We start from the raw sequence: 18,392 nt of genomic DNA on the forward strand, positions 1-18,392 counted from the left end.
TTTGTTCTAGCTCTCAGAGATGTATGTTTTTGCATCATGCATAGCAGTGTCAGACATTTTAAAAAGTATGTCGTGGAGGAGGCAGGACCTGGAGCAGTAGATTTCAGTTTGAAAAAACTGAGATCGATGTTAATTCTGCTGCAGGGAAAGATTTTGTTGGACGCGGAGTAGATTTTAGCATTTGCAGCATCTTGGCTTCAGATAGTCTGAGGAGGGCACTGCCTCTCTCAGCACTGTCGACTTGGCCAGGCTCGATGCTGACTTGCAGAAATACCAGCTGAGTAAGTCGGACACAAGGATAGAGGAGCTGAGGATCAACTCAACTCAACACTTTATATGAACATTCATCTTTTAGTCCTTACTCTTAATTATCCATTTCTGAATCAGGAAAATGTACCACAAAAAAAATTGCTTGCTAGCTAATAGAATAAATGCATATTTTTCTTGGTCCACAGGGGGGCACTGTTGCACTAGTGTCACCCTGCAGCCTCTACGAAGAAGGCCCACTACTCTGGATTTTCCAGCTCATTGAAATTTTCCCATCTGCTCCTCAGTGCCTGCATTCTGCGTCTCTCCTCTCCACTGGAGTTCAGTGGCTGGTCCACATTCACCACTAAACGAGTGAGACAAGGGAGCTGATGTGGAAGAGCGGGCCGAGAGACGAGCAGATGGGCTGAGCTGGTTCCTCTGACCCCACACCACACTTCATCCCTGTGCTCATCTTCTCTTGAGTTATACTTAGAAAACTGCTGTCCACTGGAAGCAGCAGTTATGGATGGAGGCTATTCTGGTGTGTGTTGTGGACGTCAGCAGCAGAGGAGCTATAATGCTTGTGTGCATTTATTAAAGATGGAGGGAGGAACAGCTGGTGGAGTTGAGAGCATATGAGCTGTCATGATCTGGTTGAGAGGAGAAGATGAATCACACCACTTCAGCTCATTCATCTCATCAGGAGCTTCACACCCACTCACTGAGAACGTGTGCGTTTGATGGAGAGCTCGGCAGAGAAAAGGGAAACGTACACAATCGTGAGATCATCGTCCACTTCTCTGCTACACCTCACAACAGGTGCAGGTGGAGTAACTGCACCTTTCACACACACAAATGTGTAAACATGCACATGCACAGTGTTTGAAGGAACTGAGAGCGACCTACTAGTTCCATAAAGGTCCTGTAGGTGGAGTTAATATCTTTTATACCATTCATCTAATTTGCTTCACACTTGGCATATGTGTTGATAATGGCCCGAGGAAATGCAGTGTCAAATGTGGTGTGATGTGGACATGCTAACAGTCAGTCTGCGGACAGAGTTGTTTCCTTCTACTTCCTCAGATAAACTTCATCAGCAGCTGCAACAGTGAAATAAAAATAAACAAAATCAAAGCGCGTTGTTCAATTTGTTTCTGCAATGCTTAAAGGTCCATAGTGTAGAGTTTAGTGACACCTATTGTTGAAGTTGCATGTTGCAGCTGAAAACCCCTCACCGCACCCTCCCCTTCCAGACATGAAAGACAACCTGTGGTAGTCTTCAGCCTTCATAAGGTGTTAGTTTGTCATAGTTTGAACATAAATATAAAGTATTTCAATATAAACGGCCCATTCTAGGGTAAAGAAAACAACAGTTCATACAAAATAGATAATTACACATTAGTGAAAACATCACTAACATTATTTTATATTTAATTTCTGCTAATAGATCCCTTTTACCTAAATCTTACACACTGGACCTTTAATAAAGAGATGCATTACAGAGGTTTTATTTTGAAAAAAAAAACAGCAGTTGAGGCAATAATTCAAATGTATATATAAACCACACACGTGAAGAGTAATAAAGCAAATATTCTTTCATTTTATGAAAAACATTGACTTTAGAAAGCTTCCCTGCAGATAAACTAGGAAGGATGAACACAAAGTTCTTTAACTTCACTCTGCACCATAGACTGTTTATAAAAAGCTCTGCACAGAGAGTCCAGCACACAAACAATTAAAAGTAACAGTGTATTGTAGAACAGTTTGAGGAGGACTAACTAATGGTAAGGAATAGTTCTAACGTAGCTCTGGAGCGTTAACACAGGACAAGAGAACAGAACATTGCAAACAGGCAGGTTTAGAACAGCCACTGTACTAGTACATAGAGCGACAGCGGCACTTTGGAGTGAGAGCGAGTATGCTCTTCATTTCAAATGGAAAGGTCATGCTTTAGGGGAGGTGCAGGGTGAGCAGTGTGGGGCTGCTCAGTCTGTCAGAGGTGGTTTCATCCCGTTGCTCCCTTTGTGTTCAGCTCAGGAGAGTCTTTACAGCCTCCGTCACACGTGTGAGCTGCAGTGATGAGAGCTGCTGCCCCGCCACCAATGTTGTTTTTTCATCTGTTTGCACAGAGATGTGAAGAGACGTCGTCAGCCTCAGGAAACAGGGGCGAAGCGATCACTGCGCTTGTTGAAACGGTGACGAGATCAATGCGGTGAGGGCTTTGTTGTTGCTTTGTTGTTGCCTAAGAGACGAGCAGGGCTGAAGGCAGCAGCTTAGCACACTGTGGTGATGATAATGATGATGATGATGATGATGGAGGTGGTGGTACCCAGGTATGAAGGAGCAGATGGAGGTTTGTCTTGTCAGCTCCACCCAGCTCACGATAAAGGTCAAACCCTCTGTCCATCACTCTCTGCACATTCTCTGGGCGCAGATCACACAGCCCGGGGGTTCTCCCGGCTAATGATGCACCTTCAATGATGCTGATGATCACCACTACAGGAGGAGAAACAGGGCCATCTATACTGAAAGATCACCATGGCAACCTGCTGCGACCCCCCCCCCCCCCCCCCCCCCCCCCCCCCCCCCCCCATCCCTTTAGTACAAATCCCAGGTCTGGTGAAACAATGGTTTTCATAGCACACACACTTGCAATACAGATTTTTCAGACACTCCTCATCTCCATTCCTCTTCAGATGAATCGTTTATTTATTCCAAAGGCTGCTGCTGATGTTCCCTTCAGCAAGGTGTTCAACCCTACAACCCCATATCAATAAGGATAAAAGGTGGGATCAATGATGTCCTCCTCCTTTGTAATGATAGTCGTCTCCCTTTGCTCGTTCCTGCCAACACAGGACAGAGTTTTTACGGTAACTGATGAGTCACAGGTCTGCTGGATGATTTCTCTGAATTGCAGGAGGAGGAAGAGGAGGACGGTGGAGGAGGGGGGTGCTATGTGCCAGTGGTAATTGTTCTGCATGCAAGATGGGGCGAGAGAGAGAGAGAGCACCAGAGCTGACACACTCCACTTCCCCTCGACATAGTTATAGGAAGTGTCATCCTTCGCTTTGAAAATGTACCACAGAGATCTACTGTGTAAGTCTGCCACTCTCTGCTCCCACCTCCCACTCGTTTTCGCTGAATCTCTCTCTCTCTCTCTCTCTCTCTCTCTTTCTTTCTTTCTTTCATCTCTCTGTGTCCCTCGGCTTCTCCCTCCTCCCTCCCTGCCTCTTCTGCTCCTTTGCTCCCCGCCTGATTCTGTCAGCTGAACGCTCAGCTGCTCTCATCCTACACGCAAACGTCTTGTGGTATGACAGTCATGTAAGAGAGTGGCTGTGAACCACGAAGGGGTTCTCTGTCTTCCCTCCCCGAGTCTGTGCGATGGCCTTGCTGAGGTGGGGTCCCGCTCCACCTGCCAGCAGACACACACACACACACACACACACACACAAAAGGCCCCTCAATTGTCAGCCCCTGACCCACCTGCTTGTCATCATCCCTGCCTCCTGTATTCTGTGCTTTGTGAAATAGTTTGATTCTCTTTACTGAATGGAAGAGAGCCAACCTCAACTATACTTTTTCCTTTCCAGCTGCATGATGCCAAAATCCATCATCCACTGTAATTAAATGTATCCACTATCCTTAGTTAGAGCATAAATCATCCTCTCCTGCTCCGCACTCACGAGGTGTGACAGTCTCAGGCTGTCAGCTGTTGTATATCTTGATGTGGTTTGATTTTTATGAACTATGACCTAAATGCAGCTGAACACTAATACTGAGAAAATATAATGGTGTTACAAACATTAGTTTGGCTTTGAGTGAAATAAACAATCCTTGGTTTTCAGGCGTCAGACTTGCACAGAGCTGTTACTGCTGCGGCCAGACCGAAGTGAAGTCAAGCGCTTTTACTTCTTCCTGGCTGCTATGGAGCAAAAGCCAAAGTGGATAATGTTTAAAGCACCCAGCTCCCTCAGTGGAACCGCAGTGTGGAGCTTAGTGGTCAGCGATGGGGGGGTGACAGAATATAGAATAGTGTTTGAGGGGGGGATGGGTCTGTGTTGGAAGGGGGAAAATGTAAAAAACATGGAAGACTCTCCTCTCCACCACACACACACTCATAGACCTCAGCCCCCCCCCCCCCACCCACCCCCACTTCCATCGCTCCGTCCCCACCAGTCCCTGCCGGCCCATCATCCACTAAGCCCCCACCCCCTAAACAAACTCACACACATGCTGAAAGATGAATGTCCAACAAATGGAGGCAAGAGGTGAGCGAGGGCCCGTATGAGAGGAGTATTGTGCAGACGGGGGCCTCCACAGACCCCTCCCCCCCTCGGAGGCCAATAATCAAGGGGGCCCCCTCAAGGGGGTCCAGGGGGGTCGGGGGTGGAACGGGGCAGCGGCGGATGAACGGGAGGCAGTTGCTGTCTCACTAGGATGTTATTGATTGGCCTACTTTGAATCTCCTGCTGCCTCCTGCACTCCCTGTCACTCCCATTGATCTTGTCCTGATCCGCCCCCACTGATGGCTCTGTGGACTCCCCCTCCCTCCCTCTCATGATGTACAGTGTAACACGTCCTCCGCTCCTGGGGGGGACATCCAAACTGGAGCGAGGAAGGGTTTAAACATCACACTAGCCCATTTGACTATAATGTATATATCTAGGGTTGTAAACAGTGGGTCATTGTTTACATGGTCTATAGCTGTGTCATGGCACTAAGCTGCACAGTCAGTGTGAGTTGAGCATGAAAGTGGGTTTTAGCTCATAAGTCATAACTTTTTATTGCTGGTTTGTTTCGGATCTGACTATGGGAGGCTGTAAGAGTGGAAATATGAGGTTATCGAGGTGTTTAAGGTATCAACTATGAGCCCCCAGTTTTAGTGTAACTGCATGAAGGTTTATTTAATCAACCAACTGCACCACTTGTAATAACAGGTATGGCAATACCTGTAAGCTAGAGAGTATTTCTCTTTGTAATATTTGTGTTAAAAAGCAACCTTCCATTTTCTTTAACAATTCATGTTGCTCATCGTTCCGAGGTATCGGAGAGCCGATAATAATAATCTCCTCCCCTGCAGACATGTTTTCATTAGCATAATCTCTAACAGTATAAAAGAAAATGTCAGTGGATCATTAAAATCATTAAGATATATCCTCCGGGAATTATGAACAACTTTACATAATTTTGTACCAATCGATCCATTGTAAGGTTAAACTAAGTCAGTGAGTCACCAAAGTGGGTAGGGTTCTACCTCTCTGCACCATGAGTGTTTGTTAAGGATTTCATGATAAGCAACAGTTATAAAGATATTTCAAATTAGACTAAAGTGGCGGACAGATGATATCCGTTTCTCAATATCTATTTATTTTAAAGGACCAGAGTGTAGGATTTAGTGACATCTAGTGGCAAGGTTGCAGATTGCACCTGGTGGAATACCCCTCCCTTAAAGCACTTTGGATGACCCACGGTGACCTTCGGGTACCATAAAAAGCCAGTGTTTTGGTTCCATTCTGGGCTTTGACAGAAGCATGACAGTGCAACATGTCACAGGAGTGGCTTCCTATGTAGAAATAAACACTCATTCTTAGCTAATAGAATCTTTATTTTAAGATTATAAACTGATGAAAACATAGTTACGATTATATTTCATTTCTGGCAACACATTCCCAACACACTGGACCTTAAATATGTTTTGTACCCTAAACACTAAGACATAGTTGAGCTGTTTCGCAATTCCAGTGTGACACTGTGCAAACGGTTTAAATTCTCTTCCACTGGAATTAGGGGTCCAGCACAGTTTTGTGCACTTAGTGCAGTTACCTTTATCATATTATATTCTGCACATAAACATTGAAATCCAACTAGGTTTTCTCAGCGTGGTTTATCTTTGTTTTATTTGGACGTATTTGGTACTTGATAGATCTTTTTTTGTGGAATGCTGGACAACGCCTGGAATGTGCAGACCATGATAGGAAACATGTGTGTTAGATGAGGAGGTTGGTTGGTGGGAGATAATGGAATTCACTGTCACATGTATGCCTGAGGGGGCTCCAGGCAGACGTATCAGTTACAACACATGGATCATACAAGTTAGCTGTCCTCGCTCCAGAAACCACCCGAACCTATTATGCAGTCCTCTCTGTAAATGCCACTGTGTGTGTGAGTTGCCTCACTTATACAGTATAACTCCCCTAATAAACATCCTCCAAAAACACAGTGAAATACAACGTTGAGTCTGAGCTATGCAGAGGAACCAGGGTAATTAATCTGAGTGTTGTTATTCTGGTCTAACTGCATCCACCAATCCTTCCCTCAACCCCCTTGAAGGCCTGAGGATTCAGACATGCAGACTAGCTATCTAATAACATCCCTGCTTCAAACCACCTGAAAGGCATGTACGCTCAGTCAAAATGCTCCAGGCGAGGTGTGGTGTGGCTTTAGCTGCAGCAGATTAGGAACAAGCAATGTTCTCTCTTTCAGCCACAATAGCACCGGGGCTCTGGGGATGGTAACGTCAGTCAATCCTTGAGTCTTAACAGCCTGATTTGATTATTTATTTTAACTCATGCTTGTGTAATTTTTTCCTTTTCTATGTGCTACATTGGAATCAATATCCATTCACTTAACTGCAGAGGTCCCTTTTGGGTTTTGACAGTGTTTTCTTTCGGTGCATGGTATTATAGCTGATCCATAATGTACTCGATCACCCATGGCTGTTGTGAGGCAGAGGCTGCATTGCAATGTGCAGGAACTGCCGCCTTGCCCACAACTTCCAGCCTGCGAGCACGTCGATAACGAGCAGCAGCCTCTCTAACAGAATCGTTTACTGCCTGGAGGGCTTGGAGACGAAAGTGGAGTGTGCATGCCAGCCTCTAACCTACTTAAGCCTCACGCTGCACAAATGGAAGTGTTGATATGCAACATGAGATGTCCTGGTGGATTCCTGCCTGCAAGTAGACTGACCAGAATAAATGTGTGAGATTAATGCTGGAAGTACTGATGGTGTGTGTGCATACGTGTGAGAATAGGTGTGTGTATGTGTGTGTTTTCTTTTTGCTTGTGTCATCATGGGAGTTTAGAGCCGCAACACCGAGCAAGTTATTGCAAATGAAACATTTTCAGGGTAAAAGGATGAGTCAAATCCAAATCTTTCAGTTTATACACCAGCGTAGAATCAAAAAGAAAAACGTGCAGGGTTGTGTTTGAAGGGACTATCCAAGACTCGGGTGTGTGTGTTCCTGCTGTCAGCTGAGGAGCTATAAGCAGAGTTTCAGTGCCTTGAGTTGGCTCCTTAATTCTATTTGCCTCTCAGGGGGACATCCCCCCCAAAAACCTCTTACACACATTTTTTTATAGAGCTTTGTTGGGCGAGTGGGGGAGGGAGGGGAGGAGGTGGGTAGGGGGGTCTGTACTCCCAGCTCCCACTGAGTCTGGACAAGACACATAAATCACTTACACACACACACACACACACACACAAACACACACACACACATACGAGTATGCTGCTATGTCGTGAGGTGATAGGGTCCAGTATCTGGGCCAGGGGCCTCTTCTCTCGCCTTAAATGTTAGAGGGGGGCTCAAAGTAAAGAAGGAAGAGGCGGGGGGAGGTGGGGGGAGGCGGGGGGAGACGGGCGAAGACGGAAAGCAGGAGGAAGAAGAAAGACAGGGGGAGGGGTGATTTATCAGTGTGCTCTCTTTCAGTAATGTATACTCTTAAAGTCTCATTTATATCTTCATTATTGGAGCTTCTCTGTGTGGAGTTTGCAGGTTGTTACCAACAAGTCTGTGGGTTTTGGTCCAAGTGCTTTGGTTTCGTCTCTGTCCAGAGACATGCAAGTTAACACACACACATGCATCAGCGTATTAGTGTCTCAGCAATTATTCATTAACTGTGGTTTAGTGGAAGTTAAAAAAAAGTTATATTCATAACAAAAACTCTGTTTTTGTTTCTATGGAACTGAAGGATTTGGTGACATGTTGCCTGAAATATTCAGTATCTATCCAGTGCACATTCTTTCTTATTTTCAAACAAACCTGAGATGCCTGAAAAAAAAATCCAGAAACAACAAAACTTGTTTATAAAGATGGATGACATGACTGCTCCCCAAAAGTGAAGCCATCAGTTACATGTTACCCAAAGTTTGGTTTCAATTAATTATTTGACGCTGTAAATACAGTGTGAAATGTTACGACTGACAGCTGAGATTGACTTGTGATTGGACGAGCGCATTGATCCCGCCACCATGGCTCCACACAACAAACACTGCTGTGCAGACTCAAGATAATGTTTGTATCCAGGATATTTTGGGCTCATTTCTGGATAGGGGGAGGAAGGGAAGATGCATTGTCCATCTTCACATACAGTCAATAATTTCAACCAACTCGAAACGAGAGCATTGGTTTTATGTAGCTGTAGCTGTTGAATTATTCCAGTGGTCTTTTCAGTGCACAAATCAATAATCACCAATTAGAAAGGAGAAATTATTTACCTCTGTCCAATATCAGAGACCCACTGTTACTAAACTTATTTAAATCTCTTTGGGGTTATTGATTTCCACAAACCTTTAATGGCTGCACATTTCCACAGAAATGTTTAATGTTATAGTTAACATGTACCTCCCTCAGGCTTTCTCTGCTCCAAAGCTTGCAGAGGCTGAGGCTCAACCACAGAGCCAGACACCAGCTGGGGACCAGGCCTGGGCTCAGAGGAGAGCAGGAAGTTATGGAGGCAGGCCCTGGCCAAAAGAGCCACCAGCCAGAGCACCAGCTCCTCCAAAAGCACTCAGTGGAAATACCAGAGGGAGACATGGAGCCACTGTGGGGAAGATAAAGTGAAGCTCTGAAGGAGGGAGAGGAAACCATACTTTCATATTCTCTTTGTTGCAGTGGTCAACCTTGTACATGACAGACTTTCACATGTGGAATGTTTTTATTCTGAATTAAATTTCTTTTCACGCTGATTTAAATCAAATATTTACGTGAGACATTCTGATTGGATCTAAATCTGTTTGTAAAAGTGCTCTGTATAGCGCCTCTGTGTTTGGCAAGTCATTCACATAATGTAAGCATGCTATTACACCAAGCAAATATAGTGTACATAGTCAATCACAGATTGTATATGCAGATGAATAATGCAACTCTACTTCCTCCCATTGTAAAAAAACAAAACAAAGCCAAAGTACCCTGGATACAGGTGCGGCCATTTTGTATTTTGACATCATTTGGAGCCGAATTCTGTGGAAGAGAAGCTCCATGAATTGGAGCCGAGGTATCGAGGTCCCACCAATACACGCTTTTGACCAATCATAGTGTCTGTGTCAGCTGTGACTCCAAAGTTTCAACCCTTTTTCGGACAAACATCAGTGTGATAAGAACTATCACAATAACACAAAACATGTACTTTGATTTTTCTGTTTCATCCATGTCTCATCCACTAACATGGAGGAAGCAGGGTTTATGATCCATACTGCAACCAACCAGTAGGCGGCAATCAAGATGATATGCCTGTTTGGGAGCTTTAATGTCTTCATCCATGTCCATGTCTGAGTAGTAAAGATTATATAGTTTAATATTAACATGTTGACATTGGCATCACAGAGCTGTGAGCATGACTGTAGTCTGATAGTGTTGATAACATCTGTAAAAGTATGTTTTAATCCTTCACAGAGAACATTTGGAAACAAAACAAGGCTCGGTGCAATAATTAAAAGGGTAAACTGACTGAAATATGATCTATAGTTTATGTAAGATAATATTTATTTTATGTACAATATTGCTGATAAATGATCATTATCATAAAGACACTGGATGGAAGGTTCAGCCTCTCTCATATCACCCTGACTCATCCAGTGAACACAAAACTCGGGCTTAGCCCAGACCGCAGTTGTCTCTTCTTCTAACATCAACAGGGAATAGTGGACAGGAGAAATGTAAATATTAGATGAAATATGTATCACCAGGGGCTTCGAGAGTCCTCGGGTGGATCGCACGTGTGTTTTGGATGCGTTTGAGTGAGCGACTTTATAAGAGAGATATGAGGAGACGGGTTGAGACGATGGTTGACATTTTGCCTGCTAAAACATGCATCCCTGGCTATTCTGGTATGTTTAAGACAACATACATTTTTTTTACAGCTGATGTGACTCATTCTCAAAAAATGTGGGAAGTATCCTCTGATTTAATGATGGAACATTTAATAATTTAAACATATATTCATGTTCCCACCAACTGCATCAGAGTAAAATGGGTCCTGAAATCTCAAGTCACATGCTGAAATGTTGAGCGTGCATGTCTCTATTTGGTATTCAAGGGGCGATTCGGACGCTTGAGAACATGTGCGAGGTGTTAACCAGCTCTTAGAGGGTCCAGGGCTGGTTGCCGCCACCTCAGCATCATTAATTAACATGCCATTATCAGAGCTGAATGCTGACTGGGGGAGGCTAATGCTGCGAGGAGCTGTGAGTGGATTAAAGGTCACATCCTGTGTGTTAATCACCCAGCACCCCTGACCCCTGGAAGGAAACACAGTAGAATGGGGACATTATTGCCACCTGGCTGGGCACCAATCATTACCAGGATCAAAATGAAGACAATTCTTCTGAGCAGGCAGAGACGTTGAATGGACGAGGGAGAGAGGCATTATAAAAAAGAATATCAAGTTTTTAGTAACATGATGATAAAGAAGAGCTCATACAGAAAGGTTAGTAGCTGCAAAGCTGCCCTGAGGCTGCACTGTTGTCCACTGCTGTCACGCTAAACATTGGCTCAGTAGCAGACACAGAGGACATCCCTGTCATTGAGTTGTTTCAAACTAAATATTCAATGTGTGCAGTTTGCAGGCTTTTCAGCATTTGTTGTTTTGCCACTTTCAGAGTCTCCTCTCTGTCTGTCATGGACATAAACACACAATGACCCGATACAACCCGGTTACATCCTCTGTGAAAAGCCACAAGGACTCTCAGAGGTGGATGGATTCATTTTCTGGGTGTTCCAGAGAAAACGCTTGCAGGCTAGGTCGGCACTTCTATATCATATTCCTGCAGCCCACACACACCTCCCACTCTCCCACATCTGACAAGAATCTCTCAGATTGGATGTGAATCACTAGCTTTGGCAGTCGAAAGCTAAATTCTTCTCCTGTTACTCTCTCATGATGACCACTCTTTCCACTGCCTTTATTTTATTTTTCTCTCGTAGTCAGCCACAATGGACTCCAGTGACTGACGTCATACCGAAGAACCCAGATTTACAGGAATTTACACTGTCATCTGACAGCTGTGGTGGTGTGCTTCATACATAACATGTGGTGAATTATATTATCTATTAATAGCTATTTATGGGCATTCATAAGAGCATGACAAGCATCATTTCTCAAAGTAAAACTGGAGTGTTGTTGCCTCTGTGCTGGAGAACAGAAGGCCGGGTCAGGTGGAAAAAGGAACACACAGTGTGAATGCTCAGGGAAGCATTGTAGATGCTTACATAGCAGGCTCTATTCTCAGAGGACCCTGTATTCCTGCATCAACGCTTTCCAGGATGCAGGCGCTTGGTCCGCTGCTCGTTTGATGGACTATTTTCCCCCCTTCGCGAGCAGCGCTGTGTACATTTTGACCTTGGTGTCAGCAGAGTCCGACAGAAGCTGCTGAATAGGATATCTGCCTTTTCCTCAAGGACAAACTGTATATGTCAGCCATTGTGTTTGTTTTGAAAGTGACAGAAATAATTTGCATATAGAGTGATGTGAGTAATCTGTTCTGTTTAAAGAGATCACCATCCTGTCATAATACACAGTCTCTTATTCCTGTTCCATGTGTCAGGAAGTATGTAAAATATGAATCATGCTTGTAGTCTATCATTGAAGAGGTTATTTATATTTGAGCTATAGTGACTTGGTCACCCAAACCATTTAGTTCAGACTGAAATATCTCAACAACTACTGGATAGTTTGCCCCTTTATATACAGACATACTTGGCCCCAGTAAATTAAGCCTACTGACCGATCAGGGCAAAAATTCCCTTTGCTCAATCCATTGGTTTATGAATAATTACCTTCATGCATTGGCAAAATCTGTTGCCAGCTAAATATAGGCATTTTAGTATTGTTGTGAACCACAGACTTATAACATGACTGCTTAAAACAAGGTGAAACTTCACGATTGACAGCTGGGACAGACTCATGTTAAGTCGATTCACTCTCACCACAGTCATATAAGTGCAGTAACCCACACAGTGTTGTGTCTGCAGCTTACCTCTGCTGCTTAACATTTGGTTTAATTAACTCAAATACAATCACTGTTTTAGAACAATCTGGACAATTTTTAATATAAAATAATATGGACAGCCCAGCAACATTTGAGAGTCACCTGAACCATTAGAGGTTCATTTATCCTGCTTTCCTTTCTCTGGTGTGTTTTCCATGGCCAGAATTATACTTGTGGGAGTGGAACTATGAGCAGCAGTGGAAGGTCTTAAAAATAGCTTCCATTGTCAGGTTCTGAGTCTGGTGCTGCTGTAATTCACAGGAGAGCTTCGCCGACATGCCTGGAGACTCTGACTGCTTTTTTGACAGTGAGAGTTAAAATGAAATCATGTTGTCTGTCTGCTAAAAGGCTTGACTGGATCCTTACTAGGGAATCAAACTGAATTCCCCCACTAATTGTCACTTTGTTGTTGAAGTGCAGTGTAAAGTATCAGCTTTGAGGAAAGAGATTCATTTGATTTTATTTCTATAAAGCTAAAATAACTGTATTTTAGTATTCCCCTTTATTTCAGGATCTTTCTGAGGGCAATTCAGGATCTTGACTCAAAATACAAGCAGTGAAGTCTTCAATTGTGTGATCAGATTATATCATTTGCCCAGCTGACACTGGAGCAGTTGGGGGAAAAAATTGAGTCTCAAAGATGGGGAGCAATTGATAAGGATTTTACACTACAGTGTCTTTCTTTGGCATGTTCGAGTTTCCACCTTTCGGCCGTGCTGCTGAAAAGCCCCTCCCTCAGGGTGTCTAACTAACACACACACACACACACACACTGCCAGTACCTTGTGATCTCAGTGCAAAAAGCACATGAAAGATCGGTCTCAAACACGAAGAGCGAGAGAGCGGGAGTGTGTGACAGAGATTACTCCAGTCACCGTATCTGCCACTGCACTCTATTCTTATCTCTGCACTCTTATCAACTCCCTGTAGACTATGAGCTCCATTGACATTTCACCTCATTTCTTGTGTAGAATACTTCCAAGGCCTTATTATCTTCGTCACACGCCTCGTTTTAATTCCGCTCCTCTCTGTTACAGTAAAGGACTATTTCCTGAAGTGTCATATTTTCATTTTGCCCTCCGGGATCATTTATAATGACTGCTCTGTTTAAAGTACATCATTATCATAGGCATGCATACACCTGGACTGTTCTAGTTTATCTACAACATTGCGTATGCATTAGGTGAACTTTATCAATCATTTACAAGCCTGTGTGTTGACATTCTCTTAGATGATAGTTGTACATTTATCTTTTCCCCATCCACCCACGGAATGAGGATAAACACGACGTGTCCATGTGGAAAATGTCTAATACATCAGTTTCCACTGCCTGCGAGATGCATGAGAGCGTTAGCTGCTGCAATGTGCTGAATGTGTTCTGTTGTGTACATTGAGCTACCCCCTGCACAGCTCGCCCTTAAGTAACCCATCCCCCAGCAGAGACTTTTTTTGCTTTATATGTGTGACTACATTACGCCGGCCTGCCCTCCCCCACTGAGTGAGCCCTCTGAGCCGGTCCCTGGGGCGGTGTCAGTGTGGAAGGTAGGCCTTTTTCCCTGTCCATGGGATGTTATTGATGAGGTGAGGTAATGGATCTCCCCGCTGTGCTCACAGGGACACTGAGGATAAATCAGACAGTGGGTAAGACCCAACCAGCCATTCCACCTTTCTCCAGACTCAACTGCCATTTCATTAGTTTTATTTATGGGGGTTCTGCACTCTTCTGAACCCCTCCCCTTTCAGTCCTCCCACTGAAAATACCGCTATTCTTCTTCTTCCTCCCTTATATAGTGCTATGGCAACCCATATACACCCCAGTTCTTTCCTCCCTTTTTTTCCCGGTGGAAATCCCAGTCTTCTCCCTCCCACACATCTTCCCAGAAACTATTCCTTGTCAAAGCCTGGTTTCTGTGGAAGTGAGGAGGTAAGCAGCCTGTGAGTCTAATTCCTGCTATCATGCAACAGACAAAAAGAGTGGATAGATAGTGATGTGCTCTGAAGTGGTGGAGGACTCAGCACTGGCTGAGCTTTTAACATTAGACGCAGCATTGCAAGACCAACCAGCTCAGCACTTCTAGCCGAGCTGTATTTGAGTTGGCTGACAAGAGATATTCACCTCTGGGCTTATGGCTCAACCACTTAGTGCGAAAACTACAGTCAAAACCGCCTTTGTCCTTGAAGGAAGAGAAAGGAATTCCTTATGTGTCCTTGCTGGAACGGACAGCTCTTATCTTCACCGCACGATCGAATGTCAATTTATTCTGTCAGAGGTGGTGTCCAACAGGCAGGCGTGCTCCATTCTGCTTGGAAAAGGTCAACAAGCTATCATCTCACCTCCACATCCACGCTAGTAGAATACCACTTTCATTCCCTTCTGCACTTCCATCGCTGAGTCCTTCTCACCTGCCGAGCCTTATCTCACAACTCAGCCCCATATGCTGAGGAAAGTCCACCATAACCTGATTTCATCTGTAAAAGGCATCAATGTAATCACCGCTGGTGCCGACTGTAGACGTCGTGGCACAAGATCAGAGGGCAAATATCAAGGCTGAGTAGCGTTTTAATATTTCTGAAAAGCCTCACTATACTGCCAAAATTTGATCCGTGTGTGAATGTTGGCACAAATGCATAATATACTATGCTGTATCAGGTCTCTGTATCTAATTTATTAAAAGTACCAAAACCTGGATTAGACATGAAAGGCAGTGAATCATACTCTGCTCACATGCTTTTTCCATTAGAAAGAGACAGGAATGGAAGGGGGCTGTTCGTTTCATGGTGAACATTGATGTCATGACAGTCATGCTGGAGCATGTCCATACAAGGTCCACTCTAGTTTACTCCACATGAATCCATGCAACCAAACAGATGGTTGACTGAGCTAAGCTCCTGCGATGCTGTGGTACTGCCAGTTTCGTTACAGGGGTTCACTTGGACGCGGGACAAGTGTGAATATGTCTTTCGCACCCGTGGCAGCCAGTCAGAGCGAGGAAATCTGACCACATGAAAACAGAGAACACCTGACATCATGACATGACGCTCGATGTTGTTGATTGATACCGAAGCACATGCAAAAGTACGAGACACGTTAAATGATTATTATTAGCAATAAAATGGTCTAACGGACAAAAAATTATAAAGCAACTACTGCAAATGGTGTGTGGGTTAAAACAACGATTTCTGCCATGCCCATATTTAAGCTTAATTCAAATCAATAACAGTTATAAAATACCATTAAAACACATTGATATATGATGTAACAGAACATTATCATATTTTCGCATGTGGGTGAGCTTGGAAAGACTCGTGGTGTCACAACAGTAAAAATTTGTCCACATATGATCTTGATAAAAGGAAGGAAAGGAAAATATGAGAGAAAAGTGTGTGCTGGCAGTCGGCCAGTGTGGACAGACTCAGGAAGTTAAGCGGGAATTCCAACAATGCAGGCAGTCGTTAGACTCTTCCCTGCAATGGTGCCATTTCTGCTCTCAGTGCTGTCTTTGTTGTGGAGGCGAGGAGGCAGCTCGGTGAAGTCCTGTGGCTGTGAATGAGATTCAGCTGTGACTTGCGCACCGTAAACCGAGATTGATTTGCTAATGATGCGAGGAAAATAGCTTCATGATTAAGCAGGTAGAAAAACAGGCTCCTTTCCCCGCGCTCTATTTGCCCTCTGTCTCTGATATCTACTAGAAAGATCATTTTCCCATGCTGTTTGACTTGAGCCCAGGCATGACAATAATAAATGCTGGCAATGGCAAAATGAATTATGTCTCTGCTAGAAATGTACATCATAGCCAAAGGAAGAACCTGGCATGTAATTATACCAGGGTTATAAATAGCAACATGTTCCAAGCAGTATCCATCATCTTCATCTGAAAATCACATTATACGTAGGACACATGATCTCAATTAGAGATATTTCATGTTTATTAAAATATGCAAAGATTGTATGTTTCTAATTTAATCATACTTGAATCCAATTAATCGAAGTCTAAGTGAACACGCCTTTAGATCTGCCACTGAAGACAATGAAAAACTAAGAATGGCAGTGCGCAATTGTGTCTCTAATCAGCCGTAGTTTAGGTAGATGGGCCCAGCTACAGAGTATTTGAATTTGTAATCAAAGCTGATCATTCACAAAGGGGGAGACTGCGTTAATCTCATCGACTCCAGACAGCAGCTCATATTTTAAGAGTGCTGTTTTGATGAGGATTTTCCCTCCAGCCTCCTCTCTGTTGCAAAGACTCGTCTGTTGTTCATCTTTTATTTCAGAGCTGTAATGACTTTCTGCAGTTCATCTATCAACTGACAGCCTTTGAAATCTGTGAAGTCTGTGTAGCTGATGCACTCGCTCTCAGTGGTGTGTTTCATGTGGGCTCTGTCTATTGAAACAGTCCTCTCCAGTTCTTTTTAGTATCATATAGTAGAGACACCTCTGGTGCACCCCCCCTGCAAATATATTCTTGCAATTTCTGAAAGCGCCCCTTCTTCAGATATTGAATATTCACTGGTGGTGAGATTTTGAGATCTCTCCCCGAAGTTGATTTGTCCATTTGTGCTTTTATCTGTGAAGCTCTGTTTAACCCTAGAGGGGGTTCTGGCTGCAGATGAAACACAGCTGTTGACATCAAAACTGGCAAGTGAGAAACATTTGTGCTTTATCAGTGAGCTGACAAATTGGGCATTGCAGAGAGAGGGGGGTAGATTATGCCAACAGATGCCTGGGTTCAGAAAACAGCTGAAATAAACAGTCTTCTTTCTTGCTCAGTGAATACATGGTGGTCACAGTGACGGTTAGAGGGGGTCTTCCAAACCACACAGCAGGAAAAAAAACATGACAGAAGAAAAACAATCCTGTCTGACATCATCGGAAAGGCTGCTGCTAAAACTGAAGTAAGGATTTAGCCTGTCTTAAGTGTGCCAGATAGTTATATGGCAAAAGTCAGGTTGCCAGCACCTTGTCCAAGGGAATGGCTTACAGTAATATATAACCATAATTATACAACATAAAATGAACCCAAACTAATTACCCTAGTCTGTCAAACGCAGGATGATGTAACAGCAGGTTAATGAGCTCAACTGACTTAAATACTCTTCTCTGTGTGTGAAATAGCTGCAGTATGGGCGGTGGTCTTGGAAGGCGGTGTGGCCATTTAAAGCATGATGAGAAGTTTAAGACCATCTAGAGGCTGGTGACTTCAACACAGTCATCAACTATGAACACAGCATGGGATTTTGTGATCTGCCAAATACTATCCTTCAGTGTTAAGTCACTGTATTCACAGCTTGTACTTCTCCATGGGCATCAAGCAGCACAGATGTAGGCTTCCCAGAGGGTCAGTGCTTCAGATGACCTCTTCTGGAACCTGAGTTCAGACTGGAGCGAGGGAGGGAAGGAGAAAGAGAAAACACAGATGGGTTGATCCTCGCAGCTGCAGAGTGAGGGACAATAAATGTTGTTAATAATACAGTATGTAAATGTGTGAAAACAATATGGAGGAACAGCAGGGATTTAGAGATTCAGCTGATTGTAACACTAAACACTAAGTATGGATAGATAGATAGATAGATAGATAGATGAACATATAGATAGATGAACATATAGATAGATGAACATATAGATAGATAGATAGATAGATAGATAGATAGATAGATGAACATATAGATAGATGAACATATAGATAGATAGATAGATAGATAGATAGATAGATAGATAGATAGATAGATAGATAGATAGATAGATGAACATATAGATAGATGAACATATAGATAGATAGATGAACATATAGACAGATAGATGAACATACAGATAGATGGATAGATAAACATATAGATAGATAGATAGATAGATAGATAGATAGATACATATAGATAG

The sequence above is a fragment of the Paralichthys olivaceus genome, chromosome 4 (assembly GCF_024713975.1).
Source record: "Paralichthys olivaceus isolate ysfri-2021 chromosome 4, ASM2471397v2, whole genome shotgun sequence".
Classification (NCBI taxonomy): Eukaryota; Metazoa; Chordata; class Actinopteri; order Pleuronectiformes; family Paralichthyidae; genus Paralichthys; species Paralichthys olivaceus.